The following is a 25,859-nucleotide window of genomic DNA, read 5'->3' as shown; positions in this document are numbered from 1 at the left end:
AAACAACAGCCAGGAGCTGTTAACTGTTGATACTGGGTGATAGGTACACAGGGGTTCATTTTACTATCCTTGGTATTTTGTGTATGTACATTTGAAGTTTCCGATGCTAAGAGTAAAAATGGATGAGGTCTTCAGAAATGCTGTTCATGAATGTCTAAAAACAGAATATCAAAAGGAAAACCTAAGCAATGTGGAAGTCAGAATTACTAAGTTACATCCTACTAATTCTATATGTGTTTTACCAAAAACAGTTGGCCCCTAAAATGGGGGCTGTCCATTCATTATATACTGACCCCCTTGTGAAATGAGATGTGATGGTGGTCTGCCTGGTAGTTTGCCTTGTAATCCTGGGGCTACATGAGACTTCAGCTGCTTACAGAAAAGAAACAAAAAAGCCACTATGAATAAAGAGTTCACAGCCAAGGTACAGTTCTTCAGCATTAGCAAGCTGGTGCAGAGACCAGGTTCTGAGGATTAAGTATCCTTCTCTTCTTATTCTAAGCAACCACCGTCTTCCTAAAGTCATCAAATTAGCACCTGCCAGTTTGCTAGGCCATTTTAACACAGACTCTCATATGAAGGGCCCAACCCTGAGACGGACAAGGAAACAGAGCCTCTGCTTATTTCGTCAAACGATGAAGTGGCCAAGCACCTGACCTGAGCTCAAGTCCCAGGCTCTTATTTTAAAAATTCCAGAAGAGTTACTCTGACTATAAGTGGGGAAGGAGTCTAAGAATAAACGTTTAGCTTCAACAGGCATGTAACTTATAAGTCATAAATATCAGCAGCTCTTGTTTTCTTATACCTCATAAATTCAACCACATTTGGGGATCTAATGCTCTATAACTTGGTCGAAGACAAAAATTTAAAGTATATATCTAAGCTAGTTAGAAGTATACACAGAGGGAATTCCATGGCGGTCCAGTGGTTAAGACTCGGCACTCTCACTGCCGAGGGCCCGGGTTCGATCCCTGGTTGGAGAACTAAGATCGTACAAGCCGAGCAACACAGCCACCCCCCACCCCCCCAAAAATAAAATAAAAGATACACAAAAAACAAGTACTGCCGGTGGAGGGGTTGTGTGTGTGGGGAACAGACAGACCGTATGGCACCAAGTCTGTCCTCCCCTTAGGCGGTACCAGACTCCAACGAGGTCAAACGAGTCAAGTGCTCTTACATTTTGTTTCTCCATCGGACTTGCTTCTCCTGGGCATGCAAAGTTTGGAAACAGGTTTGGGGGACTTCTTTTTCTCTGCTATTTCCACTCTGCGCTCCTCACCACTTGTCTGGCTCCCGTTTTCTAGACATCCATTCACTTCCCGACTGAAAGCATGAGCTCTGTTCTCCAAGGACAAATCTGTATTTAAAAGGGATTTGACTTTAGCCAGGTAGCCCTCCTACAGCAGGAAAGGATAATTTAAGTAACAGTGAATGTAAACAAGTGGCCATGAGAGAATAAGGAAACACATGCTCTTCCTTTATAACTATCAGGTAACAGGGAGAGGTGGGATTATCCTGCTTCCCTGGTCACAGACAAGTTACATGGGAGGAAACGTTTTCTAGCCGCCAGGATGCTGACGACTTAACCTCTGATAATTCTTCTTTATGTAATTTGGTTTCCAAGTTACATAACTGATTCTTTATTTCTGTCTGCAGAAATTCAGGCAAGAGATTCCATTTCTCCTTCACGCATTCCTAAGGGAAGGATATGGGTTTAGAAGTCTCCACATTCCCAAGCTATGAACCAAGGACTAATACACAAATAGTTACACTGCCTGGTCACATAACAATGACTGAATGGCAGGCAATGCTGAGTCAGCCAAAAAGAAAGCTAAATATTCACAAGACATTCACAAGACATGTTCCTGTTGTTTTCGTTAAGATCATATCACACCATCTCCAGAGTGGTGAAAAATGGAAAGATTAAAGGTGAAACAGACACATAATAGCATACTAGAACAAACCTGATTTTGAAAAACAGTGTAACCAGGACAAATTATAATCCAGACTTGATGGTACGGAACCCAGACTGGGAAACTCGATGAGTTACCAAAAGCTAACCAATAATAGCCTATTAGTCCAGCACGTTAGACAAAAACATCCACGTTATCCTCAACTTCAGGGAAAAGAGAGCCAATTCCACTTAAATTTGTTTTTAGGAACTACATAGTGTCTGTCAAATGGTCACATTTGATCATATATTTTGTTAAGGTGGAGATTACCTTACCTTTTCTGTTAAACTATCTCTTTCCAAATCTTTGAGCCTGGGGGAAGAAAAAGGGAAGAAACAAGCGCTTGATCAGCAACATTGTCTACCTGTAAGAATACCACAGTTTAAAGAACTTTGGAAAGAAGTTTCACATGAATGTTAGAAAAAAATACAATGGTTTTTCCCTCCCCCAGTGTCTAGAATGCCCTAAGGTAATGCCTACACGTTAAGAAGTTATTTTCAATATGAATGAGGTTCCCCTTTTGGGGGATGGTTTTCTGATGTTGGTAAGAGATGGTATAGGAGCTCTAGAACAACATTTTTTCTTTTTCTTTTTTTTTTAACGTTATTTTAAAGACACTGGGAAAGGGGAAGCAGGTCACACAGTTGGGTTCCTTCCCAAGCTAATTGACCTATACGGTGGTCTTCCTCCAGTTGGACCTGACAAGATTTCATAGAAGGGCATACAGAGGTTAGAAAGAGTGGACCAGGGTGACAGGATGCTGTGGGGAACAGCCAGCTAACATTCCCAAAGGCCAGGATGGGGTGGTGGCAGCATTCTGAGGAGGAATATACGAAAATGGAGGAGTCAAGGCATCTGGGGCAGCAGGGGGTGCCCACACACGAGCAAGAGAGATGAAGCTAGAAAAGTTGGCTGGCGCCTCACCCAAGAGCGCATCCTTGCAAATGTTTGTACCCAGTCATTCAGAAGTGCAGAACTGTCATGAGTTTAGCTGGAAAATCATGGCCTGATTTGGTTCTTGAAGATGAGTATCTTGCCTCTTTGGGGAGGAAGGCAGCGAAAAGGAGAAAGGAACAAAACTAGAAGACACCGAGGAAATGGGGAGGCTGCTGTTCCTAGCCTGGGTGCTGACTGTGGGCAGTTGGGTGCGAACAGGTCTAACCAGCTGGGCAAGCGCCCCTCAGCAGAGGGGCAGCACCCTGGGCAGGCGCTGGGCCTCCACCATCTATGGATCCCCCCTCCAGCACCCAGGCTAGGTACTCAGTTACCAGCAGCCCAAAGGGCAGGAACAGAGCTCTGCCAGGCTGGCCTTCCCAGAGGGCACGTGTAAGCAGCACAGCCAGGAAGGTGAGCGACAGGCTTTGCTGGCTTGTCGGGAAGGAGGGCGACGTCTGATTCGGCACGGCTGGAGTCAGCGCTAGCCTCCCCTCGGACACGGGCACTGGGCCCCCGGTCTCAGGCTCACACAGGCCTCCAAAGCCCTTCCCTCAGGATGGCGCTCAGACCCTCCACCCAGCCCACCCTCCCGCCCCAAACACCAGCAGGTCAAGCACCACTCAGAGAAGGGGGCCTTTAAAGGGCTTTAGAAAATCTTAGAATCCGGATATGGAAGCTACTATGTTTCACCTGTAGCTGAGAGCTCTGCTCCCAGAGCACAGGATGGCCGAGGGGGGCGAGATGGGAGGGTCTCGCTGTGACCCCCAGGCACCGCTGGCCTTTTCAGCCACATGCCTGCATTCCTTGGAAATACATTTCATTAACAGCCAAACGGAACACCCTGAGAAACAGGAGGAATTATTGGCTCGTTTCAACCCTTAGCAACAATGAATTTTCACCACCGGGTATTTCGTCTGCCCTCTGCAATGCGCTGGAACTTTCCTTTGGGCTAAACATGCCTCAGCTGTCCACGGCACCCGACACACTTGGTGACTCCGCCTGACCTGGGAGCGCCCTGGGCCCCAGGCACAGGGTCCGTCCTTCCTGACCACCCCCTCGTGGGAGTGCTGAGTCCAGTCAGCCCCCAGCTCTGGGGGCTCAGCTTCCCCTCGGAAGTGACTGCGAGTCAAGCTCCCCACCGACCCCTCCTCCCTGGTCTCCCTCCCACCAGGGCTGCTTTGTGCGCGGTGCCGGTTGGCCCCTCTTCAGGGGAGAGGAGACCCGGGCCTACTCCGCTCCACTGACCTGCCGGTGCCCATCCGGGACGCGGCCGGCCGAACAGCCGGTAGGTGTCGGGGAAGCCCCGAGGGCGGGCGCCCTCCCGCACCCTCACGACGCGGTGCTGCTCCGGGTGGAGCCCGCGGCCCGGGGGGCAAGAGGCGCGACGGGGTTGGGAAGGAGATGGGGCCACGGGAAGCCCACCCCGGGCCGGGGCGCAGAGGCAGGAGGCGGCGAGGAGGGCCGGCCCAGCCGCGAAGCCCGTGCCTCCGCCCCGCCCAGACCCGAGTGGCCCTCAGACCTCCCTGCCGTCCCCTGGGCTCGGGGTGGGCGACAGGTGCGCCGAAGAAGCCATCCTGCTCTTGCCGTCTGGAGAGGCCGGCCCAGGGGTTGTGCCTGTTCCCCGCGTGGGGCGAGCACCAAGGCCTGAGGGTGTGGAGCCGTCTGGCCACAGGTCACAGGCTTTGCCTGTCGGAAAGGAGGGCTGCGATGGGGCTGTGCCGACGGACGGGGAGGATGGAGCCGCCCACAGTCCCCGTTTGCCAGGCAGAGCTTCATCGCGGACCCTGTTCTCAGCAGCCATGCGCAGCAGGGACACCCAGGCCTGGCGAGTCTGCGCCCCACCCGGGCCGCTGGGTTCCTGCGCAGCAGCCCCGGCATCTCCTGCTGAGAAACCCCAGAGACCGTACTCCTTCCCCGGAGCCCACCGCAGCGCTGCAGAGCCCAAGGGGGCTGGGGGCTTCACCCCAAACTTGAGGAAGCCACACCTGGGGGCCGGGGCACAAGCGGGGGGTCCCACCTTCCCCGCAGGAGCAGACCCCGCGGAGGGTCTATCTTTTGGAAATAAAGTTAGACTAACAGGTTTTACACACAGAATCTTAGAGCTGGGAAAAGTCCTTTGTGTCATTCATGTAGCTTCGTAAGACTTTTTTTTAATGAGAGGATGGATTTCCTTGAGCAAGAGTCAATTTCCAGGAATGGGTCTCTGGATACCAAGGACTGTTTTGGGGAAGAAACACGAATCTATTCTGTGAACGCCTTATAGAACTTATTCTATATTGTAGTTCTCTCTGGAAACACATGTACCGTTGATCTTTGTAGCAGCCCTTAACATCCTCAATAGAAGCTCTCATTTCCCCATTAGTACTTGTTATAGACTGAATATTTGGGTCTCCCCAGCATTCACATGTTGACACCCTACCTCCAATGTGATGGTATTAGAAGGTGGGTCTTTTGGGAGGTGATTAGGATTTGATGAGGTCATCGGGATGGAGCCCTCATGATGAGATTCTTACCCTTGTGAGAGTCATGAGAGCTGATTTTTTCCTCTGCTCTCTGCCCTATGAGGACACAATGAGAAGTGGACAGTCTGCAACCCGGAAGAGAGTCCTCACCAGAAGGCGATGATCCTGGCACCTAGATCTCAGACTTCCAGCCTCCAGGACTGAAAATACAGTTTTGTTGTTTACAAGCCCCACCCCACCCCGTTTGTGGTACTTTGTGACAGCAGCCCAAACTGGCTTAGCACTCTTTTCTTCAACTAAATGGAAGAATTTGTGGAGCCCATCCATTTTATGATACAATTTCCCAAATAACCAATATTCTGTCTATACACTCTGATTTCTCAACTTTTTTATTTATCAAAATTGTTATAAAAAAAGCTTCCAGGGCTTCCCTGATGACGCAGTGGTTGAGAATCTGCCTGCCAATGCAGGGGACACGGGTTCGAGCCCTGGTCTGGGAAGATCCCACATGCCGCGGAGCAACTGGGCCCATGAGCCACAACTACTGAGCCTGCGCGTCCGGAGCTTGTGCTCCGCAACAAGAGAGGCCGCGACGGTGAGAGGCCCGCACACTGCAATGAAGAGTGGCCCCTGCTCGCCACAACTAGAGAAAGCCCTTGCACGGAAACGAAGACCCAACACAGCCAAAAATAAATAAATAAATAAATAAATAAATTTAAAAAAAAAACAAAAAACCTTCCATATGTTTTCCTAATAAATTGTTTCCAATCCAAGTTGTCACTATAATGTTTCTATGATATTAATAATTTGAGCCCTAATACGCTGCTTAAAATAATCATTTATTTGTCTTATGAATAAGTTCAGGGTTCAAATGCAAAAGCTTTAAAAGGATATACTGTGTAAAACATCTATGTCATCCCTCTGAAGGAAAGAAGGAGGGAAGAAAGGAAGGAAGGAAAAAACATTGAATTTGCCCTCAGTTTAGCTGCCACTTCTTAAGGGAAGCCCTTCCCAACTCCAGACCCCCAGGCATCACAAATAAGCTCTCATGGGACACTGTCCATACTGTTGCAGGTCATGTTCCCTGAAAAGCTGATTCTGAGACAAGGACAGACTTTCAGGAAGTTTCTTGGGGTGTGTTTTTTGGGATAAACATAGAATTACCGTGTGACTCAGCAATTCCACTCCTAAGTCATTGAAAACAAACAAACCTACGTACACACATGTTTATAGCAGCACTATTCATGGTAGAAAAATCATGGAAATAACCCAAATGTCCATCAATGGATGAATGAATAAACAAATTGTGGTATATACCTAGAGTGGAATAGTAATTCAGTCATAAAAAGGAATGGAGCAACTAAATATCAAACAATTACACGGCCAAAAACATTTTTTTAAGGAATGAAATACTAATACATATTACAGTGTGGATGACTCTCACAAACATCATGCTAAGTGAAAGATGCCAGACACAAAGGTCACACATTGTATGATTCCATTTATCTGAAATATCCAGAATAAGTAAATCCATAGAGAAAGAAAGCAGATTGGTGGTCTCCAGGGCTTGATAGAAAGAGAGAAGTAGTATCTTCTCAATGGGTACAGAGTTTCCTTTTGGGGTGATAAAAATGTCTGTGGGAAGTAAAATTTTTTTAATTGGAAAATGATTGATTAACAACAAAAGTCTGTGGGGTATTTCTTGGTACTGCCTTTCCCAGTTTTCACAGTAAATGGTCAAGTACACAGTAAATGGTCAAGTACAGCAGCCATGGTTTGAGAAAGAAATGATGACCAGGGCTCAGAACACTCACTCAGGGACGAGGGTGAGGGTCACCCCACCAAGTAAGCCATCCATTTTAGCAGAGATATTATCCAAGGATAAGGGGAACTGAGAATGGATAGCACAGGAGGGAGAGAGACAATGACTACCAGTTGTGGCTTTGAGGCCACCTACAGTAACAGAGGCTATAGTTCGACCCACTGACCCTCCTTTCACTAGTAGTTCATCTCACTCACCCTCTCCCCTAAAAACGATCCATGGAAACTATGAAAGAGGTGTTTCCAGAACTTATGCAAAGACGTTGATCCGAGTAAAGGCAACAAAAGCAAAAATAAACAAGTGGAGCTACATCCAACTAAAAAGCACAACAAAGGAAACCAAGAACAAAATGAAAAGGCAACGTACCGAATGGGAGAAAATTTTTACAAACCATTTATCTTATAAGGGGTTAGTATTCAAATTATATGAAGAACTCATACCAAAAAAATAGAAAAAAAATCCAACTAAAAAATGGGCAGAGGATCTGAATAGACATTTTTACAAAGAAGATACAGAGATGGTCAGCAGGTAATTAAAAAGGCACCTAAAATCACTAATCAGCAGAGAAATGCAAATCAAACCACAAAGAGATATCACCTCATACAGGTTACAATGGCTAATATCAAAAAGACAGGAGCTAACAAGTGTTGGCAAGGGTGTGGAGAAAAGGGAAGCCTTGTGCACTGTTGGTAGGAATGTAAATTGGTGCAGACACTATGGAAAACAGTATGGAGGTCCTCAAAAAATTAAAAATAGAACTATCATATGATCCAACAATTCCACTACTTGGTATTTGTATGAAGGAAACAGAAATTCTAATTCAAAATGAAATCTGTACCTCCATATTCACTGCAGCATTATTTACAATAGCCAAGACTGGGAAACCCCTGTGTTCATCGATGGATAAATGGATAAAGGACATTTGGCATAATATGCCAAATTATTTATTTATATATGTATATAATTTATATATATATATTATATATATATTATATATATATTATATATATATATATATAAAAAATTCAGCCATGAGAAAGAAGCAAATCCTGCCATTTGTGACAGCATAAATGGACCGTGAGGGCGTTATGCTAGGTAAAATATGTCAGACAGAGAAAGAAAAATCCTGTATTATCTCACTTTATATGGAATTTTTAAGAAAGCTCATAGATACATAGACTGGTGGTTACCAGAGGCAGGGGGTGGAGGGTGAGTGAAATGGGTAAAGATGGTCAATATGTACAAACTGCCAGTTATAAAATAAATAAGTCCTGGGGATGTGACTATAGTTAATAATACCGTACTGCATATTTAAAAATTGCTAAGAGAGTAGATCTTCAAAGTCCTCATCACAAGAAAAAAAGATTTCTACCATGTATGGTAATGGATGTTAACTAGACATACTGTGGTGATCATTTTTTGAATTGAAGTATAGTTGATTTACAGTATTATATTATAATAACAATATATTAGAACACAGTGATTCAATATTTTTATAGATTATACTCCATTTAAAGTTATTATAAAACATTGGCTATATTCCTTATAGCTTATTTATTTTATGCATAGTAGTTTGTGCCTCTTAATCCCCTCCCCTACCCCTATCTTGCCCCTCCCCTCTTTCCTCTACCCACTGGTAACCACTGCTTTGATGTCTAGATCTGTGAGTTCATTTCCTTTGTTACATTTATTCCTTATTTTTTAGATTCCACATATAAGTGATAACATACCATATTTGTCTTTCTCTGTTTGACTTATTTCACTAAGCATAATAGCGTTGCAGCAGAATGACCTGTAATTCCTACATTTCTTACGTTTCAACTTCAAGTTTCATTTCTCGGGATGCCTACAGCTTTTCACCTGGCTAGATGGAAGCCAAGGTTTTACTTTTCTCTTGGGGGCTATTCTGCTAGGCTAGAGTCATTAGAAGCAACTTTAACTTTAGGTTGTTATAGATATATCACATCTTTCAAAGCATAATCAGGCTCTGTGGTTCATGATCTGGTTGTTAGATTAAAGGTCTGTGTGGCCAAAGGGCTGTACTTCTACAACTGTTGAGAAATAAACAACCTTGACTAGACAGGGAAGGAAAAGTCTACAAGTTGGTCCCTATATCCTGATCAGGGGATTCTTTTCCTCCTTCCCTGGTTCACCAAAAAGCACACTTGCCCATACTGTTCACATTCTCAAAATATGTTTGTTACTCTCAGAACTCCTGGAATCTATATCTTCCAACGGTTGACTTTTGACTTTTCAATGAACTGTTCTGCACACCTGTGTTTATACTTTAGGATTTTTTTTTCCTTTGGGAGAGAGAAGAGTGGCTTGTAAAAATACTAGTGGAAAGTAAGCGTTAAGAATCACTTCACCTTCTCCATCAAATAAATCCACCTGAATTACCGGCTCTATGAACCAAATAAGTAATTCAAAAGTTTGATGAAGAACAGAATACTTTGAGTCTCAAAATATCTCTCCATAAATTACTTATTAACTACAAAGTGACAAATAATAACTTGACAGTGGAGAAACTTCGTGGGCACCACCTTAACCAAGATGCTAATGAGACAGATGACCATCAGGTGGCTCCTGTAAGGATGCACAGAGAGACACACTGTCACCTCTGTGGAACCCCCATCCAAAGCACATAACATGAAACAACCATGAGGAAACAGAGCACAAACCCAGACCGAGGATCATTCTACACAACAACCAGCCTGTACTCATCACAAGCTCTCAATAATATGAAGAACAAAGAGGCTGAAGAATTATTTCATACTTAGACCAAAGTGACATGAGAACTAAGTGCAACGCATGATTGTAGACTGGTTCCTGGGCTTAAAAAATTAGCCATTAAGGATGTTACTGGAATAAGTGGCAAAATTTGAATATGGACGGTAGATCAGTCAACTGTATCAATATTAAATTTCTGACTTAGACCACTGTGCTGTGGTTTGGTAAGAAAATGTTGTTTCACTTAGGAAGTAATCACTATTTACAGGGAAAAGGGCACAATGTCTCCTTACCCTTAAGGGGTTCAGGAGAAAAAAAAACATGTATATATGGAGAGACAGTGAATGCCAAAGCAAATAAAGCTAAATATTAATAATTGGTGAATCTAGGTAAAGCATATACAAGAGTTCTTTGTACTAATCTTGCAACTTTTCTTTAAGTTTGAAATTATGTCTATAACTATATATCTACATCTATATAGATATATAAAATCAACACACACCATTCAAAATAAGTGCATCAACCTAAAATCCAGCCTATTCTTCAGGTATTGTTAGGTAATCTGAAGAGAGACAAAGGCTAGGATACCAACAGGGATTGTGTTAGTAGATTCATTCATTAGGGCCCTGAGTACATTTCTACTAACTTAAATTACACTCTCATTTGAATAAAACATTTTGGACTTCCTTAAACTTAGTGCCAATTACTTATACATTTAAACACTCAAAGTATGAATTCCATAGTTTTCCCCAAGTGAAGCCCAAGGCTGTCAGTATTCTCGTGTGCTAACAAGTAAGCAAGGCCAATTTCCATAACCTAACTATAGGACTTCTGTCTACATAAACTTTTTCTAATATGCCCAGTTCCCTATTTTCTTAGAAAATCCAATTTGCTCTGGGATTTCAAATACCACAGGCTCTGGTTTTTGTCACAACAAATGAACTATTTTATTCTTTAGCTTCTTAAAAAGAAATTCAAGAAATCATTGCTCACTGCTAGCTTTTCTAGCTCTCTCCCAATATCTCTTTTTTTTTAAAAAATTTATTTATTTATATTTATTTATGGCTGTGTTGGGTCTTCGTTTCTGTGCGAGGGCTTTCTCTAGTTGTGGCAAGCGGGGGCAACTCTTCATCGCGGTGCGCGGGCCTCTCACTATATCGCGGCCTCTCTTGTTGCGGAGCACAGGCTCCAGACGCACAGGCTCAGTAATTGTGGCTCACGGGCCCAGTTGCTCCGCGGCATGTGGGATCTTCCCAGACCAGGGCTCGAACCCATGTCCCCTGCATTGGCAGGCAGACTCTCAACCACTGCGCCACCAGGGAAGCCCCCAATATCTCTTTGATCAAGCTTTCCCAACCACTCTGGAATAATCCAGGGGTAATTAGAACTTCTTACCTTCTTTAGCCCAAAAGGAGCCAATTCATCACAAACTATCATGGATTCTGATTCTAAATTACCAAGAGCCCAATTACTAACCGAGGCGGGGAAGCTTCTTTGCAATTAAAGTGATTGATTTCTTTGCAGATGCAGTAGCATTTCACTTTTTAATTATGTTCAGTCTGATCAAATGTGAGAAAATTCTTCCTCATTTTATTTTTCTTCCAAAGAACACGATACAACAAACATTAATTCCAGAATGATACAAGGCCAGACCTGCAAGGGCCTTTGGCAGAGCTGGACATCTATCAATGGGTCTTGTCCATTTTATGGGGTTTTGCTGGCTCCTGAAGCTCTATAGGGTAAAAAAGGGACTAATTATTTGTTACATCACATAGTTCACCTAAGGGCTTGCCAAACCTTCCAGCATCTGCTAAGTTGTGATGAGACAGCATTAGATGTTTAGATAAACATAGACTAGCGCGGAACAGAACAATTTTGTTTCTTGTGCAGGCAAAGAACAGAGCCACAGTGCTGGGGATGAAGGAGTGTGTGGAGGTAAACATAAGCAACGTGGGAACAAATCTGTTTTTTCTCACGTAGGTGGTATTAACATGATTATATGTTGTCAAATTTTGAAAGAGAAAAATAGACAAAAACAGTTTGGGAGAAGAAGGAGGCCACTCCGGAGGATATAAAGGAACATGAGGCCACCAAGCCTTACACAGATTTCCCAAGGCCTGAAAGACACCTGTCTGTCCACTTTGCTTTTAATCTTAAAGACTGGCCAGTTGTGGCTCCCGCAGCCTGTTGACCCGGGGCCTGCATCCTTATCTCCCCTTCCCCTCTCTCCAAGTGGTCAGCAGACTGGCATCCGTTCACTCACTTGAGACATACAAAGGTCAAGGTTTTCGCTCAATGAGTATCTTCCAGCGATCTGTGCTCCAGACAACAGTGACTACCCTTTGTCCTGGTATGAATGCAGTTGCTGAACGTTTTCCAAACACTTTCACACATATGTAAAGAAGAATCTAGGAGCCCTCCAAGATTTTAAATTTTAGTAAAAAATGAAATTACATAGTAAGCTTTTGAAAAATTAAAACATCCACGTATGTGAGATTGTACCCCTGCCTTTACTGCAGGCTGTTTGCGAAATTCAGGAAGCCCTGCCTTTCCATTCATTAAACAGACAGTCACTGAGCACCCCCTAAGGGCAAGGCAGGATGCCAGGTGATGCAGGTGGAGAAACAGGGCTTGTTCCTTGCTCTGATGGGGAAGGCACATAAGCAGACACCCTCGGCACAGGAAAACACAGAATAGAGGTGCTGTGATGGGATAAAAGGGTCACGCTTATAAGAACAAAGGAAAAGCGCATCCTTCCAATGCAGGAGACACAAACAAGGTCAGGAGGTTGGCAAGTGTCTTGAAAGAATGTCAGTCTTGCTGAGCGCGGGCAGGAGCTCCAGTCTTACCCGATGTAGCATGGGCATATATGCACGCCACATTCCAAGAACCAGAAACAGAAGAAAGAAGAAGCCAGACCAGACACCACAAAGCTGTGACCGTTGGGCTCAGAAGTCTGGGCTTTTTTTATGGACCAAGGAGGAGCATGAAGGGGAAGTGATGGTCCAACTGGCTGTGCTGGTAGGGGCAGATGGGGGCAGATGAGGCTGCTGAAATGATCCGCTGAGGGCTGACAGAGCTGGCTGTGGCAATGGGACTGGAAATAAGTGGAGATTCAAGAGATTTGGGGCCGGTACAAACCACAGGGACTTGTAACCATCATATGAATGGATGAGGAAGGAGGCAAAATAGACTCTGAGCACTATTACATGTGAACACTTGGATGGTGTCCATGGACTGGCTGGCTTTTGCTATTTAAACATTTACTGTGGTTATTAGTCACATCCTGCATGGAGCCCTCGTTTTAAGCTCTTTAAATATCCCTGAGATAAGTGGGGGAGTTATTTCAATCCTCCTTTTTACAGATGAGAGAACCAAGACTGGCAAGGCTTAGCCCTAAGCAGGAAACCCAACTAACCCAACTAATTGGTGCAGAGCTGGGACAAAATATCAGTATAGTCCTCATTACACAATCCAACGAAACACAAAGATAGCTCAAAACTGTCCTAGCGGCATGTTTCCAGCCTAAGTGGGACAAAGTTCATAGAACTTTATCCCGTCAGCTGTGTTGTAAGGTGGTTTGTTGGTAATGTCCATTCTAAAAGCCAACGGAAAGCCACAAGTATGCTGAATCATTAAAAACATGGATGTACAGGACTCAAGTCTTACACCTTTTTGAACAAAATACCCTTCACAGATGCTATGTTTAGACTCAAGTTTTCCCAACATAAAGTTTTTAAAAGAACAATCTGTCTAAAAAGCATGTAAAGAAAGTCATTGATGTTTTAGGACTTTAATGTCCTTCATACGGTCAACATAAAACACTGACAATGGATGAACCATTTGGGAAAAGACTCTTCAGCAAAGATCTTCCCGAACTCACAGCATCACTGGTCAAACACCATAAAGAGAACAGTCACGTGAACAAACAGTAAGGGAGTTTAACGGGGATTTTTAGTTTAACAGTAAAAGTGAATCAGGGAGCTTCCAAATCTTGTGAAGCAGCTGAAAAAGGGAGAGGGGAGGGGGAAGGGGAGGCACACAACAGTTGAGAACGTAACACTCTAATGCACAAGGTCAAGGATCCTAACATTCTCAAAGTCTCAACATATACCAACAAGAACCGTATTCTTAGAAATATAAAGGCACAGAGATATAAATGCATAGAGATATAAACTATTTGGTATTAAGAACAGACCTTGCTAGATAAATATATAGAATGTCACTCTTACTGCTTTATGAGAATAACCGTATAAAGAAAGAATCCAGAAGACCCCACTGCTGTCATCTTGCAAAGGATCAAAATTCAGCACCTAGAGGGCCCCACCCACCCTCCATGCTGTGTGTGTGTGTGTGTCTCTAAAAATAATAACCTGCAATTTGCATATAATTAAACCCATAGGCAGCTTTGAATGTGAGATCTAGGCAGAAAAAGTAGCAGCAAAGACAACAGTAGCTAGAATTTGGTAGAAAAGCAAGAGAAGATTTTTTAAAAGCTTCCAGTTCAAGTCAGAATTAAGGTTAAGTTTCAACAGCTTGGGATAGCTGTGGATGTTTTGCTGTTCTCTGAAAAAAGAAGAAAATCTATCACAAGCATGTTCATTCGAGAAAAATACTGTTTGTTTCGTTTTTTTAGCCATGCCCAAGTGACTTTCAATTTTGTACAGTGTTCAAGGGCAGAGTGTGTATTGGTTAGGATGTGCTCATAGCTGGTGCATCTCCAAAAAATGCTTCATGAAGGCTGCAAGCTTCTGGACGTCTTCGATGGTGACAGCATTATGCAGAGAGGCCCGAATGCCTCCCACGGACCCAGAAGAACCACCAATGCAGCCGTTAAGAACAGGAGCATCTGGCTTAGCATCAAGACGACCCTCCTTCCCGTCACCAGCTCCTGCGAGAGTCATGGCACCTGAGACCATCGTGTCCAACCTCCCTCCTGAAAGTCCCCGCAGGTGGCCAGGAGCTTCACACATCTCAGTCATTAGAAAATTCCTTTCCAACGCAGTGAAGGACCGTCACGCTCACATGGAACCTAGGTTAGCTCAACTCTTCAATGAGCCTGCCGTACAGGGGGCAGGGAGCGGGCAGTTATTCTCATGCGTGAGAACACACATTTTTCATGGAGCTTACAGAATTAACTACTCTCTCTGATGTTCAGGGGAGCAACAGTGATCTGTTCTTACACTGAACAGGCTTGTGCCAGCCGCACCAGAGATGGGATGGCACCCTTTGTGCTGTCAGAGCAGAGATTTTCAAAGGTAATTTTGACCAAAGCTCCAAGAAGGTGTGCCCCCCCCATGCTCTCAGCCATGGAATTGTGCTAAGGGGTCTGTAAGCAGCAGCAGGAGAACCCCCGTAATAAATGGTCTTTCCCAACTAGTTACAATAACTGCTACTCCAGGTTGGGCAGGCTCCTGGATGTGTTTCATTCAGCGTCTGAAAACTAAACCAATTCTCTGACAAGCTTCTGGATGGGACATGTACTCACCACCTATGCCCTTTCAGGGAGATCATATTGAGTTCAAGAGCTTTGTCGAGAAATCTTTTTTCTAAAGCATCATCTCCTTTGGTGTTGCCAATGTGGAATGGAATATTTATCTTGCTTCTATTCTGGGGCTCCACTGGACATCTGAAAAGCACGTTTTTTGTTCCAGCTATTTTTCTGCAATGTGCAATTGCCATTAACAAAGCAACAGAAAGGTTTTAAAAACCATTTTCCAGATGCAAACAAGAGATTAAAAAAAAGATCTGGCCCCAGGACATTTATAATTTACTTAGGTAGACCACTCTTGCATATGGAACACTGAGCTAACATTCTCTTATACGACTCATACTTAATTTCCAAGAGCCTCAGTTTCCTCATCTGAATATTAGGAATAATAATAATATCTCCATTTCATACTAGTTATGACAGTTCAGTGGTACAACATATATGAAGCTTCCAACCCATGGCAGCCACACAGCAATGTGAATGACCCTTTCTCTACAAGGTTGCAGAGAAAAAAAAAAAAGTTGGTCGGAATAGTGGCTGTAAGATTTAAAAATAATGAGCAGCTGCTTTCAAAGCACTTAAAACACTGTATTGTCACAAGCTGTGTGACCTTGAACAAGTTACTAAATCTCTCTGTTGTGCCTCTCTGATGTGACGACGAAATGGCCATAAATTCTCTGCAGCCCTCCCAGCAAGAGGTGGGGTCTAGTGCTCCACACCTTTTGAATCTGGGCTGGCCTTGTGGACTTGCTTTGACCAAGAGACTGCAACAGGAGTGATGCTGTGCAACTTCCAAGCTGAGGCCTCAAGGGGCATGCAGCTTCTATACCTGCCCTCTTAAAACATCACTGCCATGTAAGCAAGCCCGAGCTAGCCTGCTGGAAATAACAGGCCCAGCCAACAGCCAGCACCAGCTGCCAGACAGATGAGGGGAGCCATTGAGACTCTAGGTGAATCACCAGATGACTTTGGTTGAGTAAGTGATCTCAGATGAGACCAGCAGAAGAAACCACCCCACTGAGCCCAGCCCCACCTGCTGACTGAAAAGAATCCTGAGCAAAAGAAATGGCTGTGGTTTTAAGTCACTGTCTTGAAGTATTCTATGATGCAAAAGTAGATAACTGATAGAATTTAGAACAGTGTCTGGAACACATTCAATGCTATGTAAATATCTATTGAAGTCAATAAATCTGTCTTTTTATTCTCAGCACCTTGCACAGGGCTCATACAGACTCTCAAAAATGAATGGGTCAAGTTTCATCTAGGATACATTAGTATTTGACTTCAGTTTCTCATTTGCAAAGTAAGCAAGCCAAAATTATCTTCCACTGACAACCAAAGGAGACAAACAGAAGAGCTGACATGCTATTCTGGATTACAAGGAAAATATGTAATAACTCTCTCCATTTTCTCAAACACATCCTGTCTTATTCTTCCACTTCTACAAGGTGGGTGGGATTCATTAAAAGTAAGCAACAAAGAAAAACAGTGTGAGGAAGCCCCCATTAAAAGCTATGCTCGCCCCTCAGGGCACACACATAATTCCTGTTAAAGTTAATAGGAGTTCAAGTGCACGTCGACGGACAGAAGAGACGCAAGCAGGGAAACCAAGTATCTGGTAATAGGCTTTGAGCCTGAATTCTGGGCCCCCCTTTGCACAGGTAGTAGGTATCCTGGTTGACACTTACATTAAAAATTTAGTGTCTACCCTCTTTGATATTCTGCTGCCTCAGGCTCCCAAGGTGACAGTCCAAAAATAGAGCTGGAGCAGCAAAAAGGACACGTGCTTTCAGGGGAAAAAATATTAAAAGGGGGAAGAATTAAGAACCTGGATTTACAAAGAATCTGTATTGACCGTCGTCCCCCACACATTTACCCATCCTACTGTGAACGTAGGTGGTATCATGACAGCAACAATGTCATAACAACTAGAAACTGAAGATTAAGTTTGCACGGTGCCCGCGAGTGTCCCTGGTGTGGGGCTGAGGGAAGGAAGAAAAAGATGAAGGGGAATTAGCTGCTCCCAACCTAGCAAGACGGCTGTGGAGGGAATTCAAATTCCACAGGACAAGTGCTGTGGAAGCACAGAGCTGAGCAAGTAACTCTGCCCGAGAGAAGGTTGAAGGTTTCAGAGGAAGGGAGGTGGGAGGGGTCAGGACAGGGGGAGACGAAGGAAGGGCATCTGACAGAGAGCTGTGTCTGCCAAGGTATGGGGGACGCCAGCAAGTTCTCTGCAGCACCTGGGGTGTTGGGTGCCTGGCTGGGGGCAGGACTGCAGACCGCAGAGGGCCCTGCAGACACGCTCTCCTGGGAACTGGATCGATCGGATCCTGGAGCAACGAGGAGCAATCAGGTCTGCACAACAAGGAGTTCTGCGTTTTAGAAAAAGCACTACAACATAGGGGCTGGAGGGTGGGGACACTGGGGGAGAGGCCTGCTAGAAAGCTCCCACAAAGAACTTTCTAGGTCAACAGAATTCGGGCTCGTGACCAAGACAGGGACACTGGGGAGTTTCAAGCATGGGCAGTAAATGCAAATGCCAATAGGGACCCAACGGTCATATAAATGAGTATAACAGGCCCAACATGACAGACTCAGCACAAACTCCCTACGTTACCAGTTAACTGTGAGGGGCCGTTCTTTACTCCCACAGAGAAACAGAGTCTCCCTTTTGCTTGAAACATACGGCCTTCCCAGTCCTTTTCTCCCACTTTCAGAGACACGGGGATTATGAAATAAGACATCTGGATTTAGATCATCTTCCCATGTTCCAATAAGGGCTCACATTGTGTGTTTTAAACCCTGTGAGCCACACCGAGCACTGCCGTGGGCTGTGCTGGGCCACCGCTCCCAGGCGTTATCACTAAATCCCAGAGCGGGGGCAGGGCCTGTGGCCTGACTGAGTTGGGGGGCAGGGAGAAGGTGCCACGCTGACAGAGCGCCAGCGCGGGGCCTGGTGGGCGCGGAAGCAGCGGGTAATCCTGGGACTACAAAGCTTCCAGGACAGAGTCTGAGCAGCGCTCCGCAGGGAGTCTATGACGGAAGCTGATAAGGATGGTTGTGACTGGAAAAGCGGTGCCACAGTCAGTCATAGACATTTAGGAAATCCTGAATTAACAGGGCTACAAGGGTTTCTTGACTCAACTTCCTAGAGCGTCTCAAGAGCTCCGGTGATTTGTGAACTCCCAAGAGGATAATTCATATAGGAACACAGTTTTCCCCAAATGCATGTGGCTGAAAAACCCACTGCATCTCTGGGATGAGTATTCTAGAATGCCCACTGAGAAACCCCGGGACTTCCCAAGGTACCAGAGGGGTATGTGTGAGGGGAAAGGCACCACCTCAGCGCGAAACAGCATCTCACAAAGGTGGTGAGGGTTAGGAGGGCGCCAAGAAAACCGCAGGCAGTTGGCAAGCGATGACAAGACGCTCGTTTCAGTGGTTTCTGCTCCAAAAGACAAACCAGAAACAAGAAGGGCGTGAAGAGTGCATCCTGAGGTGAGAGAAGCCCACAAAAGAGTCACTAGGCCTCTCCTGACTGCCTAACTTTTAAATAAAAAATTAACTCTAAATTTGCACACCATTAGGAAAACTAGAGTAAAAATGTAAAGATCTATTCCCTTCCATAGAGGTGGTTGCCATTAACAGTCCTTTGTGCATTTTCAGGATCAGATACACAAATGTGTATACGTGTATATATGCATGTTTCCATATGTACATATATACATACATAGTATTTACAAATACAAACATTGTGGGTTTCTAAGTGGAATAATAGACATGTCCTTTTCTACACCTGCTCTTTTTCCTTTTAACCTGATGACGTATCAGGTCATCTTCCCAGTTTGCTCACAGACCTTCCCCGTTCTCCACACACACGTTACTCCATATCACGGATGGATCCTAATTTCCTTCATCAGACCCCTCCTGAAGGACATCCGGGTTGTCTCTAGATTTTCCCCATTACGTAAGTATCCCTCATTGGACTTGTGGGTGCCTGATTTTATGCACACTTCTATGCAAGGCAGAGTACTGGCAGAGGGCAGGTGCCTAGAAGTAAAAGTCTTTGGTCAAAGAGCAAGAGAGTTTTGAACTTTCATGGATGCTGCAAACATTGCTCCAAAATTAAACACATTTATTATTATTATTATTATTATTATTTTGAACACATTTATTATACTTAACATACGCAAAGTGTGTTTGTTCCCTTGTCTACACCAGATGTTATCAGTCTTTAGAATTTCTGCCCATCAGAGGGGAAGAAAATCCCATGGTTTTAATCTGCATTTCCTAAAGAAGTTGGCCCCTCTTCATTTGTCTATTAGCCAGCTGTGTTTCTTCTGAGTTGTTTGCTCATACAGTTAAAAACCACCCCCTGCCTTTTTAAAATTTGATTATCCTTTTTCATTAATTTGTGGGTTCTTCTCTATATCAACAGTAACCTTTATATGTTAATACACTACCAAACTTTGGTGCCTGTCATTTTGTTTTGTTTATGTCTTGAACTGTAGAAAAGTTTTAAATTTTCATGTAATTAAATATCTTTTACTTTATGGCTTCTGAGTTGTATGGCTTACTTAGGAAGGCTTCTGTACTCCCTACACTTACACAGAAATTCTCTCCTGTATTTTATATTTGCTTCTTGCATTTAGTTGCATTTGCATCTTTTCGACGGACTAGAATTTGTGTATGCTGTGAGGCAAATATCTAATATCTGTTTAAATGAATTATCAATGTTTCAATCAGTCAATTAGACAAAAAGTCAAGTTAGACTTTAAAATTATCTAAGTTAAAATACAATTCTCAAGTAAACAGGGACCAGTTTCTGGACTTTTCCACCGATCTGTCTTTCCCTCTGCCAGTGGCTTTATATGTTAATAGATCATATGTTAACATTACGTTTTATTAATGTTAACAAATATGTTTAAAATGTTTCATCTATCCTTTTGCACTAACTTTTTCAGGTGAACACTGAACTGACTTCTAGATATTTACTAATTTTTGTGACTATTGCGAATGGGATCTTTCCTTGTTTTTTGTGGTTATTTCTGGCTTATGGGAAAGTGACTTTCACATATTTAGACACAACTGATCACAATTCAGAACATGATCATTTCTAGTTTTTCCACTGATTCCTGCATTTTGAAAAAACAGTCATTATCATCTGTGTTTTTTGTTGTTTCCTTAGTAAAGGCTCTGGAACCAGCCCGCCCGACCCTCACCATGTTCTTATCTTGCCTGATCCCACTTCCCCGCTGCACCTGACCCTAACCTGTCTGCATTGCTGTAAAACACAGTCTGTTCACAGGGCTGTGATGACAATAAAATGTATTAATATCTGTAAAGCGCCAAGGGCTCTGCCTACTTTATTTTATTTTGGGGTTGTCACTAGACACGTCACATGCTCCCCTCTCTTTCCTAAGGCCTGGACCCCACATGAAAGGGAGAAAAAGTGACCTCGTATCTGGATATGGATTTTGTCACTTCAAGAGCTTTATCATATTAAAATTAATATCTAATACATATTAAACACTATGTGTCAGGAACATTCTAGGTGCGTTCCATAAGAACCACAAATAATACTGACAGCTAACTGTTAAGGAAATAATTAACCGTTAAGGAATAACCATTAAGGCTGTTTTAATTTTAGCACACTGGATATATAAGGGGTATAAGTTCTAGTAGCATTAAAAAAAAGAAAGAGTTACCAATTCTAATAGTATCTTTTCCTTTTCGACCACTTCCCAAAATTATAGTTCTCTTTTTCTGTCTAGCAGCTTTGGATGGTTCCTTCACTGATGGAGAAGCTATCCACTGGTACTGAGAGAGAAATGATAAATATGCCATTTAAGTCACAGGTAATTTAGGAGGGCTTGATCTTCATTGGAAATTAAGATATTTTAAGTTAATAAAAGGTCTTCAATCTGCGTTTCTGGGAAGCTAAATTAAAGCATCACACATTTTCAAAAACAGAAAAGCCATTTCATTTGACTAAAAGCTTAGTTTTAAGATGGCAGAAAGTACCTTGATAATTTTCTTTTAAGAAGGAAAGAAAAACAAGCCATTAAAGAGAGATTCTTCCGAGAGAATTAAAACATGTTATATACCTCTGACTTGGCACTCCTTCCATTCTGGAGACCTTTCTTGATAACAGCTTTCATCACAGAATGATTTAAAGTAAAATAAATTGAAATTAGAGTAATTATTTCCCAATGAGTGGCTATTTCCATTTAAAACAAAAAGCCAACTAATTGTTGCTTTTCCCATAAAATTAAATATGAAATCTACATTATGGAATTATACACTTATTTCCCCCTTTGTGTATTCTAATTTCTTCCTCATAAACCTAAGATGCCATCTTGCAGACTGCCCCCATGGCTACTATTTTGGCAGCAGCAAAGGTCAACTTTATTTATTTCCGCTCTGATCTTTATGATTTCTTTCCTTCTGCTAACTTTGGGTTTTGTTTGTTCTTCTTTCTCTAGTTCCTTTAGGTGTAAGGTTAGATTATTTACTTGAGATTTGTCTTGTTTCTTTAGGTAGGCTTGTAGAGCTATAAACTTTCCTCTTAGAACTGCTTTTGCTGCATCCCATAGGTTTTGGATCATCGTGTTTTCATTGTCATTTGTCTCTAGGTATTTTTTGATTTCCTCTTTGATTTCTTCAGTGGTCTCTTGGTTATTTAGTAACGTATTGTTTAGCCTCCATGTGTTTGTGATGTTTTTTTCCCTGTAATTGATTTCTAATCTCATAGCATTGTGGTCAGAAAAGATGCTTGATATGATTTCAATTTTCTTAAATTTACTGAGGCTTGATTTGTGACCCAATATATGATCTATCCTGGAGAGTGTTCTGTGCGCACTTGAGAAGAAAGTGTAATCTGCAGTTTTTGGATGGAATCTCCTATAAATATCAATTAAATCTATCTGGTCTATTGCCTCATTTAGAGCTTCTGTTTCCTTATTTATTTTCATTTTGGATGATCTGTCCATTGGTGTAAGTGAGGTGTTAAAGTCCCCCACTATTATTGTGTTACTGTCGATTTCCTCTGTTATAGCTGTTAGCAGTTGCCTTATGTATTGAGGTGCTCCTATGTTGGGTGCATATATATTTATAATTGTTATATCTTCTTCTTGGGTTGATCCCTTGATCATTATGTAGTGTCCTTCCTTGTCTCTTGTAACATTCTTTATTGTAAAGTCTATTTTATCTGATATGAGTATAGCTACTCCAGCTTTCTTTTGATTTCCATTTGCATGGAATATCTTTTTCCATCCCCTCACTTTCAGTTTGTATGTGTCCCTAGGTCTGAAGTGGGTCTCTTGTAGACAGCATATATATGGGTCTTGTTTTTGGATCCATTCAGCAAGCCTGTGTCTTTTGGTTGGAGCATTTAATCCATTCACATTTAAGGTAATTATCAATATGTATGTTCCTATGACCATTTTCTTAATTGTTTTGGGTTTGTTTTTGTAGGTCCTTTTCTTCTCTTGTGTTTCCCACTTAGACAAGTTCCTTTAGCATTTGTTGTAGAGCTGGCTTGGTGGTGCTGAATTCTCTTAGCTTTTGCTTGTCTGTAAAGCTTTTGATTTCTCCATCAAATCAAAATGAGATCCTTGCCGGGTAGAGTAATCTTGGATGTAGGTTCTTCCTTTTCATCACTTGAAGTATATCATGCCACTCCCTTCTGGCTTGTAGAGTTTCTGTTGAGAAAGCTGTTAACCTTATGAGAGTTCCCTTGTATGTTTTTTGTCGTTTTTCCCTTGCTGCTTTCAGTAATTTTTCTTTGTCTTTAATTTTTGCCAATTTGATTACTATGTGTCTCGGCGTGTTTCTCCTTGGGTTTATCCTGTATGGGGCTCGCTGCACTTCCTGGACTTGGGTGGCTATTTCTTTTCCCATGTTAGGGAAATTTTCAACTATAATCTCTTCAAATATTTTCTCTGGTCCTTTCTCTCCTTCTTCTCCTTCTGGGACCCCTATAATGCGAATGTTGTTGTGTTTAATGTTGTACCAGAGGTCTCTTAGGCTGTTTTCATTTCTTTTCATTCTTTTTTCTTTATTCTGTTCCACAGCAGTGAATTCCACCATTCTGTCTTCCAGGTAACTTATCCGTTCTTCTGCCTCAGTTATTCTGCTATTGATTCCTTCTAGTGTAGTTTTCATTTCCGTTATTGTATTGTTCATCTCTGTTTGTTTGTTCTTTAATTCTTCTAAGTCTTTGTTAAACATTTCTTGCATCTTCTTGATCTTTGCCTGCATTCTTATTCCGAGGTCCTGGATCATCTTCACTATCATTATTCTGAATTCTTTTTCTGGAAGGTTGCCTATCTCCACTTCATTTAGTTGTTTTTCTGGGGTTTTATCTTGTTCCTTCATCTGGTATATAGCCCTCTGCCTTTTCATCTTGTCTATCTTTCTGTGAATGTGGTTTTTGTTCCACAGGCTGCAAGATTAGCGCAAAGGTCAACTTTAAACATTTTGCATTTAAAGTGGCTTTGGATACCTTTGGATAGAAAGTACAGTCTGAGCACTGTCCAGACACTTAGATACCTAAAGGGTATCTAAGATATCAAACCAAAGTCCTGATATTCCCTCAAAAGCTGCTCCTCTCAGCCCCCTTCTTCTAAGTGATACCACCCAGTTGCACATATAATCATCAACGACTTGTCTCCTTGTTACTATTTCCTTCCTACCTCACATCTAATCTATCTGCAGGTCTTTTATCTACACCCTTAAAACACAACCTGAATTCAACCACTTTTCACTTGCTGCAAACTTCCAACCTAACCTAGGCCATAAACATCTCTTATTTGGACCACTGTGATAGTGTACTAACTGGTCTCCCTGTTTGTCTTCTTTATCCTCCCAAGTCTATTCTCCATACCAGGTCATCTTATTGAGATGCTATTTGGATCATGCCTTTTTCCACTTCAAAACCCTCTACTTGTTTAGAATAATCCACATCTTTACTCTGGCCTTCAAGACTTTACAAGATCAGATCCCTGGCTACCTCCTTGACCTCATGTCATACCACACTCTTCTTCACTCAGTACTCTGCCCAGATTGGCCTCCTTGTTTTTCCTTAAATACTCCACCCACCTACATGCCTGCATACTCATTGCCTCCTTGTCCTGGAATGTGCTTACCCCAGATCTTCCATGGCTTGCTCCTCTCTTCATTCAAGTCTCCATTCAAATGCCACTTCTCCAGTGAAGCTGTCCCCTAACAAACCTATCCAATGGAGTCCTACCTGCCTCCACTCACTCTCCTTACATTACGATATTTCTGCACTTCCTACTGTCTAAAATTATATTACTTATCTGTTTACTCATTTCTATCTGAACCCCTTCACTAGAATGTGAGCTCCATGAGGGCAAGACTTTTGTCTGTCTGGTTCACTGCTTTATCCCTAGTGCCTGACCCATATCTGGCACACACAAGCTATTAAAACAATTGCTTGTGAAACTGACAAATGAATAAAGTACTCCTTGCAAGAATTCAGAGGTTGCACAACAAGGAAATAATGCTCTTGGTGGAAGCAGGCTTAGTATCTAGGTTCACCTCTATTCAGAGTAGAGATAAGAACAATTTAAAGGTATAACTCACTTTAATTAGTACATTATCTGCTAAAAACATAAGGGAAGTGCAACCTTAGAAAAGTACAGTTGACACTTGAACAACATGGGTTTGAACCTCGCGGGTCCATTGACACATGGGTATTTTTCAATAAATATGTACTATCGTCCTACACGAGCCAAGGTTGGTTGAATCCACAGATGCGGAACCACTGACTATATACTTATACCCAGATTTTCAACTGCGTGGGGGGTGGCACCCCAACCCCCAAGCTGTTCAAGGGCCAACTGTATACGATGAGGAAAGTGAAACACATTAAGTTTTAAAAACTGTCAATACGTGAACAAACTCTTTTTGTTTTGCTATGTGTTAATCAATTAAAAAAAAAAAAAGACCACGTACGAACAAGTGGATTTTTTTCTTATATCCAAAGCGACCAGAGTTCTGTTGCTTTCAAGGGCCTTTAGTAAAGCCTTTGCTCCTTTACTGGTGAGGCCACACTGCTGCAGGTCAAGTGCTTTTGATGAAAGACAAAAGGTCACTTGCGAAGTCTATACAAATTTAACATATAAACAACTCTCATTTTCTCACATGTGGAAGAATCCTGCACAAGACCAGCCATGGCAGGTTTGTAATTTTGGGTATGGAAAAAAACAGAAATATATATGCACACACATAATGCATAATCCAATTTAAAAATCTCTTCTTGGAATGTTCATTGCAGCTCTATTTACAATAGCCAGGACATGGAAGCAACCTAAGTGTCCATCGACAGATGAATGGATAAAGAAGATGTGGCACATATGTACAATGGAATATTACTCAGCCGTAAAAAGAAACGAAATTGAGTTATTTGTAGTCAGGTGGATGGACCTAGAGTCTGTCAT

General features: G+C 42.7%; 2 long non-coding RNA genes across 2 annotated transcripts in view; both read right to left on the bottom strand.

The window, feature by feature from the left end:
• Positions 1–25,859, bottom strand: part of LOC309651495 — a 181,596-nt gene that overhangs the window by 45,724 nt on the left and 110,013 nt on the right. The gene's annotated exons all lie outside the window — the stretch shown is intronic.
• Positions 73–21,116, bottom strand: LOC309651493. Its single transcript, XR_014258190.1, has 5 exons — positions 21,102–21,116; positions 15,391–15,531; positions 2,228–2,264; positions 1,178–1,397; positions 73–369 (listed from the first exon to the last, which is right to left on the bottom strand). It is a non-coding gene; the product is annotated as an uncharacterized lncRNA (long non-coding RNA).

This window comes from Balaenoptera physalus (genome assembly GCF_965194825.1).
Source record: "Balaenoptera physalus genome assembly, chromosome: 21".
Classification (NCBI taxonomy): Eukaryota; Metazoa; Chordata; class Mammalia; order Artiodactyla; family Balaenopteridae; genus Balaenoptera; species Balaenoptera physalus.
The sequence above is the reverse complement of the archived record's forward strand: the minus strand, read 5'-3'. Positions and strand labels throughout refer to the sequence as shown.